Below are 17,834 nucleotides of genomic sequence, written 5' to 3' on the forward strand. Positions count from 1 at the left end.
ATTCTGTGTCTCCCTCGCTTTCTGCCCCTCCCCCGTTCATGCTCTGTCTCTCTCTGTCCCAAAAATAAATAAACGTTGGAAAAATAAATAAATAAATAAAACAGAGTATTTATTGAGTACCTGCTACGTGTCAGCCTCTGCTGGGTGCCAGTGCGGCGACTTCTTGGTTACCACGCGCACGCTGTAGTGCTGCAAAGATATGTCACGTCAGCACCCAAATAAATGTAAAATGACAGCCGTCATCAATGCTGCAGAAGAGAAATACACAGCCCTATCAGCTAGCAATTTCTGATAGCGAGTACCGAAGGATACCTGAGCATCCATGAACAGTAACAATTTCTTTAGTCCCATAGCTCAGCGAGGATCAGAGGATCTAAGGTGGGCTTCGCGGGGGGTGGCTCCATTCACATGCTTCTCATCCTTCCTCTTGGACCCAGCAGCCAGCTTGGGAGGGTTCTTCTCATGGCAAGGGCAGAGGCATGAGAAGGCAAAACTTCTCAAAATTCCTTCCTGTTATCTGGGGCACCTGGCTGGTTCAGTCGGTAGAGCATCTGTCTCTTGATTCCAGGGTCAGGAGTTCAAGCCCCACGTTGGGTGTGGAGCCTACTTAAAAAACAAAAACAAAAACAAAAACAAAAACAAAAAACAACGATGCTTCCCTGTTACCTATTTTCATGCCATTAGCCAGAGGAGACCAATACGAAGCCCAACATCAATGGATGAGAAGCAATATTCCTCTCTTAGAAACGGCGAGGGGTCTACTTCTGAATGCTAATCCACCTTACCGTGCTGGTTCATGGAGAGAGAGCACTTTGTGGATGCTGCGAGTAGGAATGAACTAAGTGAGGCAGACGAGGAACAATTTGATTGGATGTTCTGTGTGAGAAGGATCATGGTAGATTTGAGCCACTGAAAGGTCAGTGAGGTTGGAGCTCAGCAGATGACCATCAACAAGGAGCAAACTGCATGCAGAGAAATAAAGAGGGGCCAGACCGCCACGTGACGAACAGGCTATGGTAAGGACGTTGAACCTTTATCTTAAAGATTCAATAGTCAGTCTTGCAAAGGTATTCATACATCATGCTATTCTCTTTCCCTCCTTCCTTTCCTTCTTTATGAATTTGGAACCAAAACAAAAGCATAAAATTTTTTTCCCCGAGAGAGAGAGAGAGAGAGAGAGAGAGAGTGTGAGTGGAGGGGGGGGGCACATAGAGAGTGGGGGAAAGAGAATCCCAAGCAGGCTCCACACTGTCAGCGTGCAGCCCGATGTGGGGCTCAAAATCACGAATAGTAATAGTGAGATCATGACCTGAGCCGAAACCAATCCCCGAAGGCATAGAATTATTAAATAAAAATGCAAACCTACATCATATGGATATGGTTTTCAATAGATACTCTTCAAAAGTAACAGCAAGTCAGGGATTCCTTTAGTTTTTGTTTTTGCTTTCCATTTTGGATGGTTTGTTCTATTTTATGTTCCTTCATAAACTTAAAATCATACACATGATTTTATTTAAACCGAAAATTGATGTTACAAAAATGATTCTTTTTAAATGGTCTGGCAAAGGGACACCTGGGTGGCTCAGTCGGTTGGGCATCCAACTTCATCTCAGGTCATGATCTCACAGTTCGTGGGTTCAAGCCCCGCGTTGGGCTCTGTGCTGACAGCTCAGAGCCTGGAGCCTGTTTCAGATTCTGTGTCTCCCTCTCTCTCTACCCCTCCCCTGTTCATGCTCTGTCTCTGTCTCAAGAATAAATAAACATTAAAAAAACAAGTAAATAAATGGTCTGGCAAAAAAATAAATAAAATAAAATGGTCTGGTAAGTGCATCTAAAATTGCATTGTACCTTATATGAATATGGAATATTTGTGTATTTTGCTCAACAAATAAAGGTTTTACATGAGAGCATACCTAGTAAATATGGATACTGTTCTTTTGCCTTGGCCATTTGTCAGCTACCCATATTTGCCAAGTGGACTGAAGTCAGAGGCCTGGCGTAATGAGCCTCCTTCTTCTTCATTTTCTCCTCAAGGAATATTCTAATTTCCACTCGAAGGTATATATATTTTTTTAATTTTTTTTTCAACGTTTATTTATTTTTGGGACAGAGAGAGACAGAGCATGAACGGGGGAGGGGCAGAGAGAGAGGGAGACACAGAATCGGAAACAGGCTCCAGGCTCCGAGCCATCAGCCCAGAGCCTGACGCGGGGCTCGAATTCACGGACCGCGAGATCGTGACCTGGCTGAAGTTGGACGCTTAACCGACTGCGCCACCCAGGCACCTCTCAAAGGTAGATTTTTAACATTTCTTGGCAAACAGTGTCCTCATAGTGTGAAATATATGTAGATCCAGTGCGATCATATAGTTTGTAATCCAATCCAGGATCATTTTGAGAGTGAAATCAAGCCCCATTTAGCATAATGTCTCAACCAAGACTGTCCTGGGCAAACTGGACATCTGCTCACCGTAAGTTTACCCAGAAAGAATTGAGCCTGTTAAGATAAAATGTGATCCTTCTTCCCTGTATGGTCAGGGAGATGATTACCTGAACAGGATCTTGTGCATGATACCTGGAGGTGTTATTGAATGTGGGGATTACAAAAACTGACAAGCGATTGGTTGCTAAGGACTGGAAGAATAAACTGTGTCTTCTGTGGAGAATGGGGTGTGCAGAGAACGGTACAGGCTTTTGTGTCCGATAAACCTGTGTTTGCACCTCACTGAGCACTGGGGACATGTGGTATTACCATCCTGTGCCTCAGTTTCCTCTTTAGCATTGCATAGACTTGTGAGAATCTGATGAAATGATACCTGGTGCATAGTAAACACTCAACAAAGGTTACCATATGTAGTAAAGTAAAAAGGATATTTAATGGATTACGGAAACTACGTCCAGTTCCTCATTATTAAGAAACTGGTGATAACCTTCAAATAAAGTGACCAGGAGACAATTTCTAGTATGGTCCCTGGTGCCCTAATTTCCTTGTCCCCTGCGCTGTCTGTTTTGGGACACCTGCTGCTTGCTCCAGAGGCCTTATCATCCATTTCAGAAAGTGCCTGTTCTTTGTATTGCAGATGCTACAAGTAGACACTATTCACTGAGTCTTCATGAGCCGCCATCTTGGGAGGACATCCCCCCACTCCTGTACGCTGGCTGTGGGATGCTGGCTTCCCCTGCCACCTGTAGATGGACACAGCCATTCTCTCTGCTGAGATCAGAATGTAACACAAGATGGAAATGCACAATTTTCAAGCCTATTTTGGAGGTAAGAGATTTTAAGCTTAGAGCAACAGCTGAGAGTGAGTCTCTTACACAGCTCGTCGACACTTCCTAATAACACAGTAAATATGCTCCTGTGACATCAGTTCAGGGGTCGTGTTGCTTAATCATTTACTGCTTCTGTCTTTGGTGCTAGATTTCTTCAACACCTTGTGTAGTTATATAGTCAGTGTCAAGGTGCTATCCCATACCCAGATGCCTACCAGGATTTCAGCCAGATTTCTGTTGCTCTCTGGATGGCAATATTCCAAATGTATTCAAAAGAGCACTTGCACAATGTACCCACTTTCAAGGTCAGGTGGGGCTGGGAAATGCTGTACACCGTGGCTCCTTAGAGATTCAGGACTCATTAGCATATTAAAGACTGATGTGTCCTACGGTAAAGACATTGGTTTAACTTTGACTCAGCATAACTCAAACTTATTTGACCATGGCACCGTTTGGCCATTGACAATTATTAATAATCGTGGCACTAGTAAGAAACACCCATAGAAAGTGCTGCTCTGTTAAATATAATTCTATTCCTATTCATCTCAGATATTCCTTTAAGAACATCTGCTTTTGCAGGCACCATGCAGAGGTGATCTGTTTTAGTGTTCTTGGAAGGCACATATGATCAGTAAATTCAGCTCCTGAGTGGTTTACGTGATTGCCTGTTAAATTTGAAGCCCGTGCAAATTATCCTCGGGTCTGTGTAGTCTGAGACCTATTGGAAAGGAAACCAAACTGTGGGTGCACAATTAAGTACTTAATAAAATATGAAAACAGAATGGATAGCATAATTCATTACTATGCAACTGGTAAGCATGGAATAAATCTGAGGTTAAAAATGATAAACCCACTACACAGATTTATGATTTAAGAGGCTGGAACTCTGAGGGGTTTGGGCTAGCCAAGCAGATGGGGTTAAGGTGGACTTTGGTCAGTCAGATCCTCACCTTTCCATGTTCGAAAACTTAACTTCCTGCATTTCTCTAGGTGTAAGTCAATTCTAATGGGGCTGATCCAAATACATAAGCCTTAGAGTCATAAATGTAAATATAAATGTATTTATTAATAATGGGTGCAGTAGTTCATTAAAATCCCTGTGCCCACTCACATCCTGGCTCCCCGGACTTTAGTGCAGGCAACCGCGTCTGGCTTCCCAGAGAGTGAACCTCTTTTCCGTAAACGTTTGATGCCTGAGAAGTTCTGGGGTAGCCCCTGTGCAGTCCTTACTTGGGAATCTTAGCCACATGGACAACCCATCAATGGATCCAATCACTGCCTCTCCCACGAGACTCATCTGTTCCCACGTAAATAGAACACCTCTCAACCTTCTGACTTGTTGACAAAGACCCAGCTACCCATGTCTGATTTCACAGCACAAAGGCAGCTTAGGTTCTCACACAAGGACCCTGCGTAAGATATTACAGAGACTTAGATCCTTGAATACTCAGCTAGTTATGACCATTAATTGTGGCACTGGTAAAATCTGGAAAAGCACCTGGAGGCTCCAGGACAGTAGCTATGATATGCTGTTTCTTACCCAGCTGCAGTTAATTGTACAGATATTCAAATGGGCGATTGTCAACTTTCTATATACATGCATAATAGCATGTGCGACACAGCTTTGAAACTAGGTTTTGTGTTCATGTAGTGTGCTGCAGGATAAAAGATGAATTAAGCCACTTATACCTGTCTTCGCTAATGGCTTTCATCTTCTGAGTCTTTTCATCTTCTTATTCTTCGCTTCCTTCCACTCTGTGCATTTTGAATTGGAAATTATGTGTTTCCAGAGAAGTTCCTAACATAACTGTGTGACTGGCTATGTGATAGTAAAAAAGCAAGTGTAAGGATATTTTCTAATGCAAGACATTACCAAACGCATGCAAATGCAACACACGAAGATAGAGGGGCAAGTCCCTCAGTGAAAATTGGGAACTCACACATGTGGATCTATGGGTGAAAGCGAAACATTGCTATTCCTACTTTTCCAGAAAACATATTAGGCATCCCTTGCAGGTGTCTATGTTTTGAGTAGCGAAGAACAGGGCAGCAGAGTGCTGAAATGAGCCTCCGGGTCAGCCCCATACCAAGCCAGCCTCTCCATTTCCCATTTTCATTTTGAAATGGCGCAGACCTTCTTGAGTATCCCCTTCACCAGTAGCAAGCACTCCCATTTGTGCCAGCTACTAGGGCTGATCAGCCACTTGCGGTCAATGATCAAAGTGTGATTGGCTCTGTAAACTTGCTAAGAGTTCAGGCATAATTCGGAAAGGTAACCAGAATCAGCAGCCAGATATCACGCACAGGGCACTGATCAGGAAATCAGAAAGCCCAACTTTTCTTACATTTCTAGTTAGTCACGATTACCGAGAACCTATTCCCTGATAGATGGCGGTGAGCAGACACAGAAAAGAAAACACAGATCCTACCTATGCAGCTTTTTTTTTTTTTTTTTTTTTTATAAAGTGCATTGGTTGATTGGAAAGAGTTTAGGAACCTTTCGGCCACTTCTAACGACTAAGTATGCTGTTCTCAACCTATCCAATTACTGTAATTGCAAGAGAGGTATTTTATAAAGTGGAAATGTACATTTCTGATATTCTTCCCCTGGGGGAGAAGGGTTGCTGTTGACTTTTTGTATCCAAAGTAAATTTGTTGGAACTTTTTTTCTGTTACATTGCATACACTCTACACACATTTACTCTTTAGTCATGTTCTGCAAAGGTATGAAGGATGGGATATTGCAACTCATTTGACAGACGAGTCAGTAAGGCCCAGGTATAGTAGGTGATGAATAAAACAGTCATTTGGTAAAAAAAAAAAAACAAAAAAAAACACCTCACAGGTAGCTTGACAACACCAATTGCTAGCAAGGTTGTGGAGCAGTGGGGACTTGCATTCACTGTTGGTGGAATGATGGAATAGTATAGCCACTTTGGAAGGCTGTGTGGCAATTTATTATAAAGTCGAACCATATAATCCAGCAATCGTGTTCCTAGGTATTTATCCAACTGACTTATGTCCACACAGAAATCCCCATTCAAATGTTTACAGCAGCTCCATTTATAATTGCCAAAGGCTGGAAGCAACAAGAAAGTCTTTGAATGGGCAAATGGATAAATATATTGTGGTACATTCAAATCACGTGATAGTATTTGTTGATAAAAATATAAGCTGTCGGGGCGCCTGGATTGGTTGAGCTCCCGACTCTTGATTTTGGCTCAGGTTATCATCCCAGGGTCATGTGCTGAGCACGGAGGCTGCTTAAGATTCTCTCTCTCCCTCCCTCTGCTCCTCTTCCCCACTCATGCTTTCGCTCTCTTTCTCTCTCTAACATATACATTTATATAAAATCAAACCAAAAAGCACATGGATGAATCTTAAATGCATATTGCCAAGTGAAAGGAGCCCCTCTGAAAAGGCCACTTACTATGTGATCCCAAAGATATAACATTGTGGTAAAGGCAAAATTAGAGAGTGTATAAAAATCAGTGAGTGTCAGGGATACAGAAAGAAGGAAATGGAATTGAATGGGTGAAGTATAGAAGATTTTTGGAGTGACAGAATGATACTGTACGATGCTGTAGTGATGGATATATGACATTATGCATTTGCCAAAACCTACAGAACTTCACAGCAAAAGAACAAATGAATTAATGTATAAAACTTTTTTAAAAAATCATTTAGGAGGGCAGGGATCCCAGGATGAAATACAGAAAGGGCCAAAATTATCAAACTACGTTGCAAATATTTGAAACAACTTCACTTAAGGAGGTGGGCTAAAAGGCTCTGACCTAACTAACTTTGAAAAGGAGTGGAATTTCGGGGCGCCTGGGTGGCTCAGTCGGTTGAGTGTTTGACTTCGGCTCAGGTCATGATCTCGCGGTCTGTGAGTTCGAGCCCCACGTCGGGCTCTGTGCTGACAGCTCAGAGCCTGGAGCCTGCTTCATATTCTGGGTCTCCCTCTCTCTCTCTCTCTCTGCCCTCTCCCGCTCATGCTGTCTCTCCTGTCTCTCAAAAATAAATAAACACTAAAAAATAAAAAAATTAAAAAAAAGAGAAAAGGAGTGGAATCTCTAAGAATAAAGGAAAAAGAATTATACGTAAGCACTGCTCTCTAGTTGGTATGGTTGTTACTCACAGGGTTATGGTTTAACAATTGCAATATACTATACATGAAATAAACAACTAGGTAAATGGATGGCAGATGGTGGGAGTTGATTTTCTAACTGTTGACGTAGGAGGGTAGAGCTATGCAAGGGGAAAGGCCTAGAATGATTTGTATAGTAGTGGATTAGAGGTGGAGATATTAGCACGAACTTGTGTGTAGCTTAATACAGATACAGGTTGTTACATGTAGAATGCTCATGGATATGTGCGCATACACACAGGTTAGCATCCACAGGGCCCAGAAGCAATGACACTCCAGTAGCGATGAGCACACCAAGCACAGAGGGCTTGGTTTCTAACCCCATTCTCCAATAAAAGAAAACAGGACTCTTTGGAGAAATGACTGATTCCAGGACTTGGAAGGAAATATATAAGATGAGCCTGGAGTATTTTAATAATGACAGAACAGGGGTGCCTGGGTGGCTTGGTCAGTTATGCGTCCGACTTCAGCCCAGGTCATGATCTCACGGTCCGTGAGTTCAAGCCCCGCGTCGGGCTCTGTGCTGACAGCTCAGAGCCTGGAGCCTGTTTCGGATTCTGTGTCTCCCTCTCTCTCTGCCCCTCCCCCGTTCATGCTCTGTCTCTCTCTGTCCCAGAAATAAATAAACGTTGAAAAAAAAAATTTAAAAAAAAAATTTAAAAAAAGAATAATGACAGAACAGATTAAAACAACAACAACAACAACAACAACAACAACAACAACAGCAACAACAACGAGAATATGTCAAAGGGATGCAGCCAATTGAAAGAGATCCCAAAGAGCAAACCTGGAACAATTTAAGTAACAAAACAAATAAAATAGCATTGGATTGAAATCAATATCTATGAGTCCACATTGCTATAAATAAATGATTGAATAAATAAATGACTGAAAAGAATAATAAATAAATAAAAGAAGAGACACATCTCCCAGGCAAAGTAATTTCGAATAATTTAGGTAGGTATTCTGCTACAAGGAGGGGGAGCATAACTCCCCACTGCTAAAGTAAGTGGCTTTCTTCCAAAGAGTACAGTATAGAAAGGAGAATAAAACAATCAACTTTACATTTCAGTGACCTGAAGAACACCACACCTCAGCCTGGTCATTAAGGTCAACATCAACAGTGGTAAATCATCTTGATGTGATGTAATGTGAATGGCCTTCCTCTTCAAAACCCAGAGCCCCAGTCTGACCACGAGGAAAACACCAGAAAAATCCCAGTTGAGAGGCATTCTGCAAAATACCTTACCCGTACTCCTGAAAACTGTCATCGAAAACAAGGGGAGTGTGACAAACCGTCACGGCCAAGAGGAGCCTAAGGAGATATGATGACTAATGGAATGTGGCATCGAGGATGGGATCTTAGAAAAGAAAAAGAAATTGTATAAAGCTAAAAAAAAATCTGAATAAAATATGGACTTTAGTTAATAATAACGTGTCAAAAAAAAACAAAAAAACAAAAAACAAAAAAAAAATAATAACGTGTCAATATAAGCTCACTGTGGCAAAGATACCGTGGTAAGGTAAGGTAGAGGGGAAACTGGGTGTGGGATATATGGGAACTCTCTGTACTATTTTTATAATTTTTCCGTAAATCTAAAACTGTTATAAAATAAAAAGCTTATATTTAAAATACATACAGATGTGTCCTGGTGCTGTAGGCAGTTCAAAAAAAAAAAAAATCACTGGGTCCTTGGATTTTCTTTAAGTAGGAAACTGAAAAGGGGGCGTTCCTTTCAAAATGAACGTGAGTAGAAATTATGGAAATATTCCCATGGCTGGCAGGAGGAATGATATACACTGAGTGAAACACGCACACGTGCAGCAAAGTCAGACATTGTACGAAATGAAGCAACATAGCAGAGCAAAGTGAAGCAGACCCATGTCTACACCCGCTCTCGGGCTCCAAGAACTCACCAGCCTCGCCAGTGTAGCAAATGACAGATCATCTCAATTACCGTGGAGCATTTTGGCAAATTCCAAAGTGCCCCGATTAGCACTTTTTTTATTTTTAGTTAAGTTTACGCGCTCAAATTCTTGTCATTAATCTCAGAGAGAAACTTGGATAACATTAATCCTCTCAAAAATTAGCCTATCCAATTCAGATTGGCAGAGATTTGATAAAATCTCTCTTTCCCCCATTTCTGCAACTTCAAGTGAAAAAAAAAAAGGCAGAAAAAACAAGAGTGCCTGAGATTGCTGTAGAAATTACAACCCTATTTAGAGCAGAGCTGCGTGTTACTGGGTGGATTATGCTGTATTATTAATGCCCACCCCTTGTCAGTGCTACGTGCAGGCCACAGCGGCCATGGGTTATCACTGCAGATCACCTCATCATATGGTCCTGCTCCCCGAGGCCACCCTCAGGCACCCTGCTTCTCAAACCGGAATCCCAATCAGAGCATCTCTGCCAAATTGAGGTGAGTTTGGGAGAACACTCTTTAACTCCACAAGCTCATTAATAAATATGCAACAAGGAGGACTAATCCGTTCTTGAATTGAATTCAGGTCATCAAACAGAAGCCTTCAAGGTATTTGCTGACGTATCTTGGTAAGCCGCTGAACACTGCTTCGACCCAATCAATCTCTATTGGCAATACCGTGTGCGACATCGTCGGTCACGTGCTGGAAAGACAGTAAAAGTTCTGGAGGTGGGGTAGCAGAAATCCTGGGATCTGGCCCTGGATCTGCCACTAACTCAGCCAATTTGGACCTCAGAATCTTCACATATATAAGAAGGGGGTTGGTCTAGAGGAGCAATCTGTGCTTTATAAATTTCACTACCTAAAAGGAGCTTGAACATTTGTCCCCAGGGTTCTAGAATCTGTTGCCAAAGAGACCCTTCAGAAAGTGGATGAAGTCTTTCAACTCTTGGGTTTTACCTAAAAATTTCATGTACCATGTGTCCTCTCCATAGTATGTGTATTCACACTTGTATCATAAGAATGTTTTCAATTGGTTACTATTAAATTACTGTCATTGTTATTTGCTGTTTTCCTTCCGCCAGACAGAATAAAAGTCATGCTCATGGAGGATCCATGCCATCTATGAGCTGTGGCTCCTCAGACTCTCATGGTATTCCTGCTCCAGTTTATGAATCAGCAGGGCCACGGTCTCCTCTACTTCATAATTCCCTGCCTCTGTAAGAAGTTTCTAAGCTTTTTTACATTCTGAAACCATAGCGGAGTCAGACTTGCAAATCACACGGTACCAGAAGACAGACGATGTGTCACCCTCCACCATCAGAGGAAGTGTTTGATCTGAGCCTCATGGCCTCTAAGCCCTGCCCCCGCTTTGAATGGAAACCAACGGAACTTTTGATCAGCCTGTGGCCAGAAACATTACTGCCAGTTCGATGGTTTAGATGGAGTTGACCAATTTGTTTGAATCAGGTACAAGTTTGAATATTTAACGGTCGTTGAAGGGCCGGAAAGCTTAAAAAGCCCAATTTATTCGGTTCAAATATCCCATGCAGTCTTATTTAGGCACAATATTAAGATGTCACAACTTCTTATTCCAATTTAGATAATAGTAAAAGGGTGCCAATAAAGAAGTGTTGAGAAGTTGTGAGGGGGCTTCCCATGCAGAGACTAGACTGTTGTACAGACATCCGTTGGTCCTTTGAGGGATAGTAATTTTAGTATTTGCAAAAGATTTCAATTTGCTTAGCAGTTTTTATCTCCTGTAAACCTCACCACAGTCACAAATCGTAACATAGGTTGAGTTGCCTTTCTTTTTCTTGTTGATTTGCAGAAGGTCTTGATGTATTTGGGACAAGAGTCCTTTGAGGGATATATGTATTGCAAGCATGCTTCCCCAGTTTATAGTTTACCTACAGTTCACCTACCTATATCCTTTGTCTTACTGGATCCATTTTCTTAATGCTCTTTTCATAAAAACAAGTTTTAATGTTAATATAGTTTAACTGCCTTGGTCTTTCTTTCAGGATTACTGGCTTTTCCTGTTCTTTTAAAGAAACCTTTGTGTAAAATTTGTAAGACTATTCTGTTTCTAGATTCATCTTCTAGAAGCTTGACTGTTCTACCTTTTACACTGATGTCTCCAACCCATGTTGAAGTTTTGTGTATGGTGTGAGATTCGTGGCAATATTCATTTCTTTTTTACTGAAGATATTATCTTTCCCCCTTAAATTGCAGTGAAACTTAATAGTAATCAGGTGACTGTATATATGTAAGGACTCTTCCTTCTGTTCTGCTATTTATCTAACCTTATGCCAACCCCACAGGTTTTATAGTAGATAATATAGTATATAATTTATAGTACTTCTTTTTTTTAGTGTTTATTTATTTTTGAGAGAGACAGAGACAGAGCATGAGTGGGGGAGGGGCAGAGAGAGAGGGAGACACAGAATCCGAAGCAGGTTTCAGGCTCTGAGCTGTCAGCACAGAGCCAGACGCGGGGCTCGAACCCACGAACTGCGAGATCGTGACCTGAGCTGAAGTCGGACGCTTAGCCGACTGAGCCACCCAGGCACCCCTGGATGCGTAGATTTTTAATTGCTCTTCCATAATTTATTTGACCATTCCCATTATTTTAAAGCATTTAGCCTATACCAAAATTTTCATTTTGTGACTAATGCAATGGTGAACATTTTAGAGCCGTGGGGTTGTAGAGAAAACATTTTTATGTTTCTGCACAGTTGGAGTTTTCTGTACAAATTTTATTAAAACTTGAGACTTCAGCTAAAAGCAAGCCTTGGAGGAATTTATGAATGATTGAATAGTGGGAGAATTCTAGAGATATTTTCCTTCCTAAGGTATGTCTCCGCATTTCAGTGGAGGCTGAGACCTGGGACTGTGGAAACATTCCTGGATACTGGCTTATCTTCTCCCAGAGAAATTTATTTCACTCCACAAAATCTGGATAAGAACCCCAAATCCTTCCCATTGTGGGTCCATGGAGATTCTCTCAGATGGGAAAGAGGAACAGCTGTCTCTCTCCTAATTAAGAGTGAGATTATTTTTTTCCAGGTTCCTCACCTACAACCCCCTCAGGTGCAGGTTGCTTCTGGCTCTCATCCCTTCACTCCGGAGGTAAGAAGGGAGGCACAGGCAAACCTGTGGTTATTTGCTGTAAGTAAATAATAATCTGCTCTGTCCCACAAAGCCTTGTTTATGCATTCAGGATGACATTAATAAATATGAATATTAAAAATTTAATACCAATTTCTTTTCTCATAAGAACAAAGTCTCTGGGTTTGGTTGCCATGCTATAGTCCCTGGCATCTAGAACTGTCCTTAGCACGTAGTAGAAACTCAATAAATGTTGGTCGTATGATGTATTAGTTATCTAGTGCTGAACAAAGTACCCCAAATTCAGGATATTAAAACAAACACATCTTATCTCATTGTGTCTGTGGGTCAGGAATCCAGGGGCAGCTTAGCTAGATGGCTCAGCCTCAGATTCTCTCATGAAGCCTTTATGTCTGCTCAGGTTGCAATTTGAGGGCTGACTGGGCTGGAGGATCTGTTTCCAGATTCCCTTGTGTGGCCATTGACCAAACGCTTCCATTTCTTGCCATGTTGGCCTCTCTCTATATTGATATTGATGACATGGCAACTGGCTTTTCCAAGAAAAAGTGATGAGAAAGAAAGAGAGAGGCTACACTGCCTTTTATGATTTCGTCTCAGAGTGAGATTCCATCACCACTGCTTTCTTCTATTTTTTAGAAGCATGTGACTAAGTCCTGCTTATGTGCGACAGGAGATTACATGATTACACAAAGGCTTCCATGAATATGCAGAGTGTGTGTGTGTGTGTGTGCGCACACACAAGTATAAACATATACTTGGCACAAGTATAAAAGCATGACTATAAGGTGACTTCTGCTTTTCACAGATACCATGCGTGCAGTTCATGTGTTCAGTACTTCTTATGAGTCACTCTTAATATTTTAGCACTAAGGCAATGCCACCAACAAGTTTCATTCCCTATCCCTGAATGACTTCTGGTGGTTCCGTTCTTGAATGGTGAACAATTTGCAAAGGCTGTAAGGAGTCCAGACATTTTTCAAAAGGAAAAGAGAAATGGAAAACACTTAGCAGAACTGTGCCACATAGAATACTCTAAAGTCCAGGGCTGGATCACAATATTTCCTAAACATCTGCTATGCACTGGGCATTGTGCTATATGCAAGGGGAAAACAGTGTGTAAAACAGACAGGGTGTCTTCCCTCAAGGAAAGTAAAATCTAGTAGGGGAAGGTAGCTAATAAAAAACTTGCATGTAGACATGGAAAGTCAAATACCTATAAGTGGCACAAAGACAAAGGGCTTTCTTTGGAATACAGAACTCTGAATGTTACTACAGTTTCTCAAAACACATAGAAATGATGTATGCATGTTTGCATAGGTGTGTGTGAACACGCAAGTCCATTAAAGTAGTGTTGGGGCCAAGAGTGAGAGAGACACAAGTAACCCAAGGATTTGCAAAGAGGGCCTGGAGTCTGGTTGTTCCCTTTGTTATTTCTTTGGTTGCTTCTTAGCAGTGTGAATAGAAATGGTGGATTTTTGTTTTTGTTTGTTTTTGTTTGGGATGGGCCTGGCACTGGCTTGGAATAATAGTGAATTTAGGCTTAGAAGATGTACAAATATTTTTGTCCTCCATCAACACAGACTTCCCAGTACATAGGCAATCATAAAGTCATTGTGAAGAAGGTTCATAATAAAATTACTTCTCAAGACAAGTACGTTTACAAGTCATGGGGATATAATGTACAGCATGGTATCTATTGTTAATAATACCCTGCTGCAGGGCACCTGTGTGGCTCAGTCGGTGAGGCATCTGACTTTGGCTCAGGTTGTGATCTCACGGTTCACGGGTTCGAGCCCCACATGGAGCTCCGTGCTGACAGCTCAGAGCCTGGAGCCTGCTTCAGACTCTGTCTCTCTCTCTCTCTCTCTCTCTCTCTCTCTCTCTGCCCCTCCCCTGCTTGCACTCTGTCTGTCTCTCTCTCTCTCAAAAGCAAATAACATTAAAAAAAATTAAAAATAAATAATACCCTGCTGCATATTTGAAAAGCGCTGAGAGGTCTTAAGCATTCTCGTCACCAGAAAAAAACATTTCTTTGTAAATATGCATAGTGGCAGATGTTAACTAGACTTATTGTGCAGATCATTTCATAGTGTATATAAATATCAAATCATTATGTTGTACAGGTGAAACTAGTATAATCTTATATGTCAATTATACCTAAATTTAAACAAAGACAAAACAAAACAAAAGGTACGTTTGCCAAAAGTTTTGCCACTGAATTCAGTAAGTTGTACCAAGTCATGATCTGCATGCAAGACCCTATTCTAAACACTATGAGTAGGTGCGAAGTTTTATAACACTCTCTGTCCTCAAGGAGCAATGATTTAAAACAGTACTGGCACCAGAGCAAATTACTGTAAAGAACAATTCACCTCTGCCAATTTGTCTTAATAAATGTGTTTATCAAATTTTTAATGGGGCCAGATGGAAAGGGATTGCCTCCTGTAACCTTGTGACATAATGGAAAATACAATTTCATAATGAGTTAATAATAAATGTGTACGGGTGAAGCAAAAGCCCAGTTAGCTTTTAAGACTCATTAAATGGAGTATTTGTGTCTTTGAATTCAGAACGTGCACATAGTGTTTTTAAATGAAAAAGAGATGAAAACCTATGATTTCATTGATCTACTCTTCCTGGGAAAGGCACATCGAATTTGTAATACTTGCGTCACCTGATTGCTTTACTCTTTGGAGAGTGATAAAATTATTTATTTTTAATATATTTTTCATCAAACAGAAACTTGGATTTAGGACTGAGTGATACCTAGCAATGTTCCAGAGACTAGTTTATCCGTGAGCCTGTGTGGCTGTCTCGAGGGCAGGTCAACTGGGATTGTCACCATGGTGTTCATGCTCAGGTCATAGAAGCTTTGAAGGGACTGTGTAACTCATGAATGAAATTTCACAAAGTACATATTTTACAGATTTTAATTAGAAAATTAAATTGTATACATTTTTACCCAAACACATACATACTGATTTAGTTGTTCCAAGACCACAACTTTACGGGCACAGCACTGTGCATGTGTATCCTTGCAAATTTGAAATGAGGGAGAGTAACAGGGGTAGAGACTAATGCAGAGGGCCACTCAGGCAGGGTGGGCTCTCCGGGGAGCAGAGAGTTAGGTGAGCAGAATTGTTTGTTACGAAGTACCTTGGTATTGACACCTGCAGAAGGTAGGGGAAGGGAACAGGTTGGGCAGAGGGAGGTAGCAAGCTATAGTACAGTCCAAATGACCTCAGACAACCCCATGGGGAGCTCTGCCAGTAAAACCATCCCTCAGAGTTATCTTGAGTTAGGCTGAAACGGCCAAGCCTTTCTATGCCCTTCTTGGTTAGTCATTGGGTATGGAGCACCTGGAAAAAAGGTTGGACCTGTGTTACCCAACCAAAGTGGGCCCACTCCTCGGTGAGTTATAGACCAAGATGGCACCAGGTAGAATTGCCTCACAAAGTCAACTACATTTTTTCTAACAAGGAGATCATGGGGAGTGATAATTTAAAGCTATGTCTCCCATAAAGAAGGAAGGCAAGTTCCTCTTATTAGTGCTTGGGATGAATACTCAGAAGAGGATTTTAACATTATCGTGAGGCCTAGGTAACTGCTGGTCACTTCTGGCACTTTCTGATTCATCTGTACAGGCCTCTTCCTCAAATGTTCCTTTTTCTGTCTTAGCAGTTTGTTAGTATGCTTCTAAAATGTAAGACTGACAGTCGGGCAGAAGCTTTGGCTAGAAATTTCCTGAGGTCGGGTGGGGTGGGGGGTCATGTTGGTGACACGTGTGAGGGTCTGTCTGTGGCCAGCTACGGCAATCCCTAAACCCTAAAGAGTCTGCAGGGGAAGGCTGTCAGCTGGACATGGCCAATGGGGGAGGGATCAGGTCCTTCCTGATCAAGGTATCTGTCCCACCAGTGACCTGAGACAGATACTCCTACAGAGCAAGTAACCCCATGAGAACCGGCTCACAGACTTAGCAGGGCTGGATGCCTGCACTTCCAGCTGGTAATGCAAACTCCAGAAATAGGGTCTCACATTCAAGGCCTTTCACCTCTTCTCTTGAGGAACAAAATGCAACTTCATGAAACTTCAAACGTGTGCAACAAACCAAATTCAGTGGAGTGCCACGTAATTGGCAAATCTGAGACAGATGCGGTGTAACCACTGTGTTGTGTAAGCGATGACTTATACATCACAGCAAAACAGAAATTTATTTTTGTCTCCCCCCAACTCCTTAAAATGCTACTAAATAATCTTCCCGTGCTCCAACCTGAAAATGTTGGCAGGCTTATCACTCTTCCTCCGTCTCAAATAAAACCGCGTCATTTTCTGTCACAAGCATCACTTCACAATAGTAATTGAAATACCCCGTCCAAGATTGCCTTAGCCTGAAGTCCTCTCCCTGCTTCATTTCAGAAGCCTGACTGGCAGGCAGAGTCATATGCTGGCTCTATGCTTCCTGGCCATGCCAGATGATTAAAGATCATCCCTCATCTTCCGGGGATCTTTCAAAGGCTTCTCATGCTCCCTGGCAGGTTCTTCTCACAGGAAGTTTTCTTATTCTGCCAGTTTGGGGCTGTTTTTGTTTTGCTGAGGTCTCCTCGTAGATCCAGGAACAAGGTCTAAATCCACTCCACATTGTCTCTTCCCTGCATGGCTCACAAACTGGGATGGCAGTCTGGTCCCGAGGGAGTAAACCCCTCCCCACCCCCCTTCCAGGTCTACCACCAAAGCAGCCAGTACTCTTTCACCCTCAAGGGGCCCAGGTGACAGAGACTGAACCTTGGTCTATAGTCAGCTTTTGTTTTCTCATGCAAGAATCAGGGCTCGGGCCTCTGAAGTCACTACCAAGGAGAATACATTTCAAAGGTTTCCAAGGGGTTTTTCCAAAGCTTTCCTGTTAAACTTGGGGCTGGCTGCAGTGCCTGGTGGCCCGCAGGGCATGACAATGCCACAATTTTCTCTAAAGAATTCTCTTTATCTTCATGAGGTCCCAATAGTTCATTTTTGCTTTTAATTCCCTTGCCTTTGGAGATGTGTCAAGTAAGAAATGGCTGCGGCTGAGGTCAGAGAGGTTTTTTTTCCTGCTTTCTCCTCTAGGGTTCTGATGGTTTCCTGTCTCACATTCAGGACCTTCATCCATTTTGAGTTTGTTTTTGTGTATGGTGTAAGAAAGTGGTCTAGTTTCATTCTTCTGCATGTTGCTGTCCAGTTCTCCCAGCAAGGAAACAATCAACAAAACTAAAAGGCAACCAACGGAATGGGAAAAGATATTTGCAAATGACATATGGGACAAAGGGCTAGTATCCAAAATCTATAAAGAACTCACCAAACTCCACACCCAAAAAACAAATAATC

This window comes from Herpailurus yagouaroundi, unplaced genomic scaffold (assembly GCF_014898765.1).
Source record: "Herpailurus yagouaroundi ecotype Mexico unplaced genomic scaffold, PumYag 197, whole genome shotgun sequence".
Taxonomy (NCBI): Eukaryota; Metazoa; Chordata; class Mammalia; order Carnivora; family Felidae; genus Herpailurus; species Herpailurus yagouaroundi.